Raw genomic sequence first — 10,214 nt, forward strand, 5'->3', positions numbered from 1 at the left:
CGTTTGAAAAGGAAAGTAATTTTTAAAATAATGATATACTTTGACAAAATTAATAAGAACTAAAAGTTCAGATTTTCACAAAATTATATATTTTTATATGACAATTGTCATGTAAAATATATAATTTCTTGAAAATCTGAACTTTTACTTCTTATTTCTTTTGATTTTGATTTTCATCAAGTAAAAGCCACCTCAGTTCGATATACTTTGAGATAGTAAATATTTGATTGTTAAGAAGTTTTTTGAAAATATAAAACTCGTAAGTACTAAAAGCATTTGTAATATATTTGGCGGTTTTCATTGCAACAAGTGGGGAAACATGACGAAAAAACATTAGAGCACTACAGAAGTGTCACTATTTTGTTTGTCAGTCTTGTGCCAACTAACTTAATGACCTTTTATTATTACTATTAATTGAATACAATTAAACGGTGTCATTATTAGAGTTTCTCGAAAAACTAACCAAAACAAAATAATGGAAAAATACTAATAGCAAATGAAACAAATTAAAAATTGAGTTTTTTAGGTTTTTGGACACATATATTTAGACCTGTAAAGCTTAGTTTCGATATCTAATTAAAAATATGGCAGAAAAGGTAAGACTTGTTTATAGAATCAAATATTATATTTTTACGATCTTCTTAAGAGATACAAAAAAGAATCAAAACTTCTTTAAAAAACTTTCAGAATTTTTATCAGAATAGTTATCGGTAATTTTTAGGCGCAATAACTTATTTTGGTTTTTACGTATTCACCATTTTATCTTTTACATATTTTAAAATAAGCACTTTGGGTGAATACGATGAACCAGCATGCAAGGTTTACGGGAAATTGAATTGATGAACATTTAGAACAACCAACAATTTTTTTTAACTAATATTACCAGCTCAACATTTGGATCATACCGCTGCGAAAGCTCTCACAGAAAATTTTTAAAATTTATTGAAAATATAATAAAATATTTAAAACCTACTCAGTGTTTGTTTCCATTATTTGTCCTTCGTGATAACTAATTTACTTTATTTAGCAAGCTAAGAAGAAACTATCCAAATTTAAGCAGAAAATGGCTGACTTTATGCGTTGGGTTCGAAAATGAAAAAAAAATTCTGACTGGTTTTTGTGCCTTCCATTAATTGAAAAACATTTTTTTAGAAAACTAATGTTGATATAGGATTGGAAAATCGGACTTGTTATATGGTTTGATTTTTAACGATTTTTTTTTAAATGCCGTGGTAGAGGGTGGGGGCGCGTGATTTCCCCAGGGGGCCGTGCCGAGCGAGACATTAATCCGAATTAACCCGGTATCGAAACAAAAGGGGTAGATCTGTAGCCGCAGATACGCGAGGAAAAAGAAAAAAAATCGCCCTTAATCAAGAACCCGGGGAGGGGGGGTCGTAAGAAATACTTGGGCGGGTAGTTTAAGGGAAAAAGCGGCCGTCCATTAATCAAGATATTTAATTATTGGCGAAAGGAAAATCGTGGGTAAAATATCGCATTTCCATTTCGGCGGCGGCGGCGGCGGAGGGTCGAACGAAAGGGGTAGATCGAAAACGGCGATATCTGACGGGACGGCTTTTAAACCGGGCGGTGGGAACGGGGGGGTAAGGCGTCGGCTTTTATTAAATTCGGGATTCGAAATGTACGAGATTTATTGCGGGGGCAAACCGCCCCCTACATCCCCCCGTGACTACGCGGAGTCGAAACACGAACTGTGGAATTTTCCAAAAAAAGGGCTAGATTTTTAATTATTTATTTCACCTATTTAAAGAAGCCTACCTACTAAACTTTACCTAAAGTCTGGCCTAACATAAACATTAAGTCTAATAAAAATCAAGAGAATGGGGTGGACAGAAAGAATGTGCCACTATGTCTAGTCTTCTTAGTCTATCGAATAGGTCACCAATCTTAGTTCCCTAAAATCCACCGATTTGTAGATATTTGGTATAGTAATTTTCGAAGATTTGTATAAATAAATAAATAAAATAGATAGAAACGTATTTTTTTGCTCGGCGAAGGGCAGTTGAGCTGTTGACTTAGCCCAGCATGTATAAAAATCCATATATCAATTTACAATAGGGCAAATTTTACAACAAATAATATAAACAAATAGGTAAATGAGCTAGCAATAACAATAAACGTGGGAAAAAGGTAATACGGCGGACGTAGACAAAAATAAAAATTAAAATAACAATAATTAAGGCCGCAAAATTGACAGGGCTAATTAAAACTTATACAGGGTTTTTCACTTAAAACTCCGCACGCCAATAAGTCCAAAACGAAAAGAAATATTTAATTTATGTAAAAAGCAGTCAAAGTGGGGGGTCAAGTAGATATTTCCTAAAGTTTAAAACATTCGACGCCCAGCTCTTTGCCGGCGTCGAATTTTTTAAACTTTAGGAAATATCTACTTGACCCCACACTTTGACTACTTCTTACATAAATTAAATATTTCTTTTCGTTTTGGACTTATTGGCATGCGGAGTTTTAAGTGAAAAACCCTGTATAATTTCCATTAACAGTTTCTTCTTAAAAAATTTTAACACTGTATTTTCCGAAACTTCTTACTTCTTGGGGGGAACAAATAGCAGACCGAAGACGGTATCGTTTTTTCGAAAAAAAAAAAGTAATTTCGAGCTCACATTACGGAACCTTATAATTAATAACATCTACGCGTTGAAAATTTATTTATTTAGATTTTATTGCTGCGCTTAACGACGACATGACCAATTTCGGAACAACCGACACGGCCATATATTACAACAATAATGGGTTTCTATTGCCGTATTAACCTAGTTGTTTATTTGATATGATGTATGAAATTTTGCGATTGCGAGATATACGTTTTGTGCCTAATTAATTTGTCGACGTAGTTTTTATGCGGTTTCAAGGAAAAACGCCGATTCCAGGAATTTTATAATAACGACATTTATATTATCGTTTTTCTCTCCCACGGATTTCGTGATCGGCATTGTATTGCATTGTTATATCTCCCTGTATTTCTTTAAGATCGCATCCATTGACTCCACTTTACTCCATTGTTCCCATATTATTATATATATAATTTAAACCCATTTTCTTTCCCTGTTTATGCAACTGTCTTTTATTACATTACACAAATATTAACAAATACAAAAACCTATATTAAAATATTAAAATTACATTACAGATACATTTCAATGTTGGTTAGATCTTGGCCGCTATTGCGCAACCAATTACTTAGGGGACCTCCCAGTCATCGTCGTCATTATCTTTGTACTTCTCAAACCACTGAACCAGAGGTAAGTCATCGTCTGAATCAAACTCATCTTTCGATTTTATCAGGCCTGCGTGTCGAAAGCAGTTTGAAAAAGTGGTTGAAATAACATCATTTCAACATTGTGCAAGTTATTTTACGGAGTTTGGGATAGTGATGTTGAATGACTGGATCAAACGACACCAAATATCTGCGGCAATATGTCTTAACCGATATTTGTTGTCAATAAACGACTGACCAATTTGAACAGGAAACATGAAACAGAGCTTTTAAAAATTGTTGGGGGTGTGGGAATTTATTCTCAAATTCAACGGTACAGTTGCATGCTTAGAGCTGTAGGTAGGTTTACAACAATGTCAAAATCTATTTTTAAACATGTTAGATACGAGCGAGATTCGGAGCAATGTCAGAATTAATTTCCAAACATTTAGATGCAACAGGAAAAATGTGAACGCAAAATGTCAGGACGCAGCCGGCACGGAATAGAGCCTTCGCAAAAATATTAAAATTTATATTTAAGTGCCTTGTGTGCAAGCAAATATCTTTGCATAAACTATGCACAAGTTTGATCAAATAATTAGGTTTATCACCTTTCTCCGCGACTCGCGTTTATATCGTTTTACCGGGGCGTGCACATCGCAACAAAAATGGCGGACGTTCTCAAATCAACTGCTCCTCATAAGACGACAATAAAATATCACCGGTTAAAATCAAGACGTCAGCGATGATCGCCCGGTTTCTTGGAAAGTCGCGAGAGGTATACCCACGGTCGTCTTGGGGGTCATGGGTCAATCTGGTAGCTCGCGATACGACAGCTAGAGCGCGTTCCGTTAGACTTGTCCGACTCACGAATCACATCGCGTTCGAACGAAAATTTAATACTATAATTGACTTATTTTTAGTAAGGGAATGGATATAAATAGACAATAGCTAAAAATATGTACATAAAAACAAAATAAATGCTCATAAAAAATAAATATGGAAGCATAAATAAGAACGATCCTAAAGTACAAGGGCTAGATGGAACAACACTAAAATTTGAAGAAGTCAAAAGTCTCATGTCTTGCTGATAGATAAAAATATAGAAATATCGAGAGGAAAAACATTTATGCTTGAAAGATTTAAAACAAAAAGTGTCTCAAAAAATAAACAATGCAGATCGACCCACTTCTAAGATGAGGTGAATAATTGGCGGGAAGTAAACGGTAGGATAGAAGGACGAACTATATTCAGATTAATAAGAATGCCAGGGTTTCCCACTTGCATGACTAGGAGAATCAACAGCGTGGAAAGTTGCTGAAGGCAAGAAGAAAAGAGGCATACAATAGCTGACAGCGTATGGCCGCGTGCAAAGAATTCCAAAAGTCCAATTCGGGCTTTCTTGTAATTTCAGCAACTGCAGGTAACATTGAGGGGACATCTCGGACGGAACACACTTCGCAAAAATTAAATAGCTACGCGTACGCGAGCGAGCGGCAGATAACGAACGAATAAAAACGCACAAAGAGCTGGGCAACATTTTAAGGCCGTATCCAGGTTATGTGAAGAACACGATTTCGTTTATTTATTGCGTTTAATTTTTCTAAGCTTATTATGACGTAGTCGGTTGTGGATGTCGCGTCTATTTGTTCGATTCGCTTCGGATAAGGCCGTGCGTATGTACCGATTGTCCTCAGGCAGACGCATCGGGATATTTAACGTCAAACCTCAGAGCAAGCGTCATTCAGAGGCGACCGATAACAGCGCCGTTTTTTTTATTCTTCAACTTGGGGCCGAATGTTAGTATCATTTATGCAAGGCATTTATAGAGGGAAAAGTTGTGAGGTTTTATCGAACTAAAGTAGGACATGCGGTATAAGCGCTGAAGACAAATCCACTCGGCCAAGAGAGCCTTTATGTTTCTTATCGCGTAAACATATTTAAAAAACGAGAGACTCGGGGAAAAGATTTAGTTTTATGATATAGAAGAACGGATGGAGATTGGACGTCGACGAGAGAATTGTTTAATCGAGACAAACAAAATATACTAGCGGGAGTGCATTATATAGGGCGGACTTGTTTATGGTCAAAAATACTGCGCTTTTTTATAGCTTAAAGTTAGATAAGTTTTCGAAATACTTTTAAAAATTTCCATTGAATTGTGAAGTAACAAAATACCTGTAGCTTATTCGGTTTCATATTGTTTCGACAGATTTAATTTGCTGAATGTTGTTCCGCTTCCAATTCTTGATTTTTTTAATAATGTGTGTGGATCAGTACCCTTAATCGACTGCTCTCTGGTGGTGCGCGGCTGGTTAGGAGATGAATTGTTGAAGTAGAATTGTAGAAGTGAAACTAATGAAACTAATAACTGGTTTCTAGTGTTCAAGCATAGATTGCAAAGGATTTTATCATCGGGATGAAGATCAATGTTAGAAAAATGCTTTTTTAATGGAAAGAAAATGGTGGGATCTTAAAACTGGTTCGAAAACTATTTCTAGAGTAATCTGTGAAATCAACAAGAAATGCTAACACCTGGAATTGATAATAACTGACACAGCTGATTAAATTAGAAATGAAAACATGTTTCCAAAAAAGATATGGACCCGGGCTCCTCCACGGAGAAACAATCTTGAAACGGCTATGACCAGAGGCCTTTAAGATAATGATTGTAAAGATAGACGATTATGGATGTGGAACACGTTTCCTGATATAGAAACTATGCCATATATGTAAAATGTAGACTAATGTTTTTGTTTTCGAACTTACTAGTTATTGGTAAACTAACATTAAAAATTAAATAAAAGTTTATGTCGCCGCCATTGGCTACGACTCGCAGTAACTGATTGATAACACCTTGCCATTAACGACGTATATTTCAATGATCAAACGAACTTACCTGGTAAGTGAAGTTCGATCGTAATTATATGTTACACCTCTTCGTAGAAATCAATATACGTAGTCCCCCTTCTAGTCGCTAGGTGGCACCACAGCTTTAAAGCAGAGCCAAAAAACTGTGGAATAACTTACCATGGACGGTATATTCGCCATCTATGGTCTTAACCTCATTCTATTTTAAAGCCCGTTTATAATAAATTTGCCAAAGGGCATTTTAGTACTGTTCAGAACAGTAAATTGGGCGGGAATGGGTGATTTCTACGAAGAGGTGTAACATATAATTACGATCGAACTTCACTTACCAGGTAAGTTCGTTTGATCATTGAATTATATGTTACACCTCTTCTATGAAATCAATATACGTAGACTTTCAAAGGCAACTCAGCAAATTTGTTATAAAACGATTTTATTCGGCTATATAAGGAAATCCAGAAAGTTTATGAAAGCCTCGAGTACAAATACAAAATAAATGGCTATCCGAGAAAACAAACCTTCTGAAAAATTCTATGTCCCAAATGTGGCATTAACAAAAAGGCCTGCACTTGCTGTACAAATAGGTCTATTATATAAAAGGGGAAAACATTTAGAACATTCTCACCAATCTGCCGTTTTTCCAATCATATCAATTGAAACACCTTTACAAAACGCAGACGATGTTGAGGCATGTCGAGTTCTGTGAACAGTAAAAATAAAAGTGTAGACACCACTATCTTCTAAAGTTATCTTTATTCATCTACTTTTGTTGGGTATAGTTGCTGCCCTACAAGGCTTTTTAAATGTAATGAGTAAACGAGATTCACTGCCTCTTAAAGCACTGGCCCTCTCAATAATATATTTGAAACCACACAAAGATTTACATCTTCATATTTATGCAAAATTAAAAAACAGGTCGAGTCTTATTTATAGCTGAAATCTTAATTTGATTCGTTATTCTAATTTCTAATCCATCTGGAAATGATTTTATGTTGACCAATTCTATAAGAGAGAGCGTTTGGACTCTATGTACAATCGTTAACTTCAGTAGGAGAAACTAATTTAATTGTTTTAATGACAGTTAATTGCTTTAATGACAAGTCATTAGAACGTAACCCTTTTACAAAGTCAGGGACATAACTAGGGCCCCAAGTGCTGTTATATCTTGGTTTACTTGGCCTTAGATTATAAACACCTTAAAAAACCTAGTTAGATTTGCATTGTTAAATAAACCTGATCCAAAAATAAGGCCGTGCTGCACTGAAAGAACTCAATGAGCCATAGGACTTGCCTTGTCTAAAATGAATAGTAAGGAAATCCAATACAGCCTAGGTGAGAAGTAATAACACTCCACTCCCCTCCTTTCGTAGAAGCTCCACCAAAGTTTAAATGCATGCAGGTATTAAATGCCTCAAGGTAGCGCTCTGAACAGATGATAGAAAAATATCCAGCAAATCTTCTGGAATGCTTGCCTGACAAAATCCCTGCAGCCAGAGTAAGGGATTTCCACAAAGGGTGACCTCTCCTGTCAAAAGAAGAAGGTAATTTGTCTGGAATTAGAAACAATAAATAACTACAACGCCTCCCATGAAAAAAAAAGCAAACCAATGCTGGCTGTGCCCGTAAGGGATTACTGCGATCCCTGTAGCTCAATCAGCCTTGATTTTTCGTAAAACAAGTGGCAACAAGCAAAACGGGGGGAAAACATAGAAGAAACTGTCGCTCCAAAAAACAGTAAACGAGTCTTCATTAGATGCCTCCGGATCTGGAAATTAGGAAATAAACTTTCCGCATTTCTTACTTAGGCGAGAAGCAAACAGTTCGATTTATGGGAATCCAAATTTGCTTGTTATTTTAGCAAAAGCATTGTCCGAAAGGTACCATTCACCATCAAAATTCAAATTCGTGGGTTCCTTATGCGCTTCAAAATTATCGGAAGATCGAATGTAAGATGCTTTAACCCATAACCTCCTTTCTTCACACCAACCCCAAGGCGCCTCGAAATTTCGTTTAAAACAGGAAATTTTACTCACCCTATTCTATTTACATACAAAATAGCAGTTGTGTTATCAATCCTCAAAAGTGTCTCGCAGTTAGTCAAATACGAGGCGAAGCATTAGAGACCAAATGAGGCCGCAGTTAATTCTAGTGCATTAATATGAAACTGAGCTTCCCTAGGACTCCAAAGTTCTCTGGCACAATTCCCCAACCCAAAGGAGTACCATCTGAGAAAATCTCAAGTTTGTAACATTGCTGCCTTACAGGGCATTCAGGATTCTGTAAACTTTTTAGCCATCACATAAAATCCCTCCGTAAATTACAAGGAATTATCATCCAATTTTGAAACCAAAAAGATCTGTAAAATAAATTGATTCTTACAAGGTTCGCAAACTGCAATTGCACCTATCTCTAACAGGTGTTTGACCACATTACAAATTGAATCTTTTTCTTGTTGGGACCAAACAGGATCTGTCGTAATCAAGTCCTGTATAACTGGCCTCGCAAATGGAATTTTATATCCATCTAACCAAGGTAGAATCTGTGCATCTTGAGTTCTAGAGTTCCAAATGTTCCGAAACTCGTGCAATCTTTCAACAAAAGTACTTACTATTTTTTCCTGGGGACACAACTCCACCCCCTTTCCTCTCGAACCTTCCTGTATTCCCTCTTTTGAGGGTACAATGACTTTCACCCACTTCAGCCTTGCAACTTCCGGGAACGAAGTGGGACGGTCGAGTTTAAATTTGTATGCTATAAAAGCCTTGTTCCGGATGCACCTGACTTTAACTCGGCCACTAATCTGCAGCTAATCTGATTGATTTGAGCCTATCAGCCAAATCTTCTCCATATAAACAAGAGTGCAAAGAAGCATCAACGAGCACTTCCTTCATACATGCAGCGAAAGGCTTAACGCGGCTGAACTTCTATATACTGAACCTAAATGGTGTATTTTGCTTAAAACAAATATTGCATTACTCAACATTTCGATGAGAAGTAAGTACTACTCATCCTTAACCGGTTTCAAAAGCAAGGTCAAGAGCGTCCTACCAACCACCATCAAAGCACCCCTTGTTGCAGTCAGTCTCTCATCCCTTTTCTTTCCACCTTTGTTGATGGCAGATTTCATCTGCACATTCAATTTAGGAGAGTTATTGAGCGGCAATTCTTCGGCACAGGATATCAACGCAAAAGGTCACTGAGACAATCTTCGGACACACCGGATTTCAAAAAGGTATTAATCTGACTTGCCAAAATGTCATGACACATCAAACTTTGTGTTGGGACTATCGACCCCATAGCTTAAAGGCCATTTTGCTTTAAATCCGTCTCAAGGGGCTCAACAATGACATCAGAATTAATTGAAGGGCCTAAAAAATATACTTACGATGGAGTAAATGCATTCCAACAGCCATAAAAAATTGTTCATTATGTCCCAGTATCCCGGGCGCCTCATCCATAGCCGGACGAGCCAGAAAACTCTATTTTTTCGATGTCGAAAAAATATAAAACCATATGTATGGCCGACCCCCTCACAAAAGGATTGCTTCCAATTGTGAAACACTTACATACGACTGCTGTCGTATAAGTGGGAAAGATGGGGGGTCTTTCGAGTTCTGGGGATTCCGATCGGAACCCGGACGATGAAGAAATCGTCTCCCAATTGTAAGAAAATCTCGTTGATGGGAACCACGCCACTAGCGATTATGTAATCGCGGATGGAAAGATTTAATCTTTCGTCGTAGGTAGGTTCTTTCTTCATCCGATAAGGAATAACGTAAATCTCACTTGTACTTCTCCATTTAACTTCCAAAAACGCTGAAAAAAGCTGAAAACACCGACGCCGAATAAAAATGAACATGTGCCACCAAAGCACAAAAATAGGAATGAGGTTAAGACCATAGATGGCGAATATACCGTCCATGGTAAGTTATTCCACAGTTTTTTGGCTCTGCTTTAAAGCTGTGGTGCCACCTAGCGACTAGAAGGGGGACTACGTATATTGATTTCATAGAAGAGGTGTAACATATAATTTAAAAATTACATTTAAGTTGTGTTTTGGTACAGTGTAAAAGTTGCAAAATTTATATACTTTTATCCAAATTTTCGCAAA

General features: G+C 36.8%; 1 long non-coding RNA gene across 4 annotated transcripts; it reads right to left on the reverse strand.

Moving 5' to 3' along the window:
- Positions 1 to 6,125: 6,125 nt before the first annotated feature.
- LOC132706654 (uncharacterized) lies at positions 6,126 to 9,974 on the reverse strand. Of its 4 annotated transcripts, XR_009619621.1 has the most exons (4): positions 8,712 to 9,974; positions 8,137 to 8,387; positions 7,709 to 7,868; positions 7,399 to 7,653 (listed from the first exon to the last, which is right to left on the reverse strand). It is a non-coding gene; the product is annotated as an uncharacterized LOC132706654 (long non-coding RNA). The 4 variants fall into 4 exon arrangements; XR_009619620.1 differs by lacking the exons at positions 7,399 to 7,653; positions 7,709 to 7,868; positions 8,137 to 8,387 and adding exons at positions 6,126 to 6,675; positions 6,729 to 6,803; XR_009619618.1 differs by lacking the exon at positions 8,137 to 8,387.
- Positions 9,975 to 10,214: the final 240 nt, after the last annotated feature.

This window comes from Cylas formicarius, unplaced genomic scaffold (assembly GCF_029955315.1).
Source record: "Cylas formicarius isolate icCylForm1 unplaced genomic scaffold, icCylForm1.1 PGA_scaffold_8__14_contigs__length_24414737, whole genome shotgun sequence".
Lineage (NCBI taxonomy): Eukaryota > Metazoa > Arthropoda > Insecta > Coleoptera > Brentidae > Cylas > Cylas formicarius.